The sequence below is a fragment of the Brassica oleracea genome, chromosome C1 (genome assembly GCF_000695525.1).
Source record: "Brassica oleracea var. oleracea cultivar TO1000 chromosome C1, BOL, whole genome shotgun sequence".
NCBI classification, from domain to species: Eukaryota; Viridiplantae; Streptophyta; class Magnoliopsida; order Brassicales; family Brassicaceae; genus Brassica; species Brassica oleracea.
Window position 1 is genome coordinate 40,133,335 of NC_027748.1, and position 674 is coordinate 40,134,008.

Consider the following 674-nt stretch of genomic DNA (forward strand, 5'->3'; position numbering starts at 1 on the left):
TCAATTGGTCCAAATCATTTGGTTGAGTAAGGGAAGGCTTTTATTCAAGTGATTCAAGAGGTTCAAAACATATGATCTTTAAGGTGGTTTACTCTCGAAACAAGTAGACTTGACATTGCACATAATATATCTAAGAAAGGGATCAACTCATGCATACAATGCTCAATCTCCATTGTTCTACCCTTTTCCCAAACATACAATTACACAATCATTCCCAAATGTCAAACCCAACTCACATCTCTCACCAAAAGATCCTAAGAACATTAACTCCTTCTCTTTGAAATCTACAAGGGATTTTTCACAACCTCAAAACATTACTTAGCTCCTAACAACTTTGCTAGCCCCCTTTTTCTTTCTTTTTCTTTTCTTTTCATATATATTTTTTTTTTAAAAAAAAAAAAATGGGGGCCAAGACTTTTCATAACTTGAGCTAGAGGTTTTTCTACTTATCCCAATAAGACAATTCACTTAAACACAAAGAGTCATTTCTTTTCCTTTTTCATTGCTCCCAAATCATAATCACAACTCTCACCCCCCACCTATAGCTAGACAATAGAGTGCCCAATCTAGCAAGAATGAAGATCAAGCATTGTCGTTCCCGATACTCTCAACATTATGCACATGTAAGACTTTCCGAAGAAGGCCTCACTCATCAAACAATGAAAGCTTAAAAG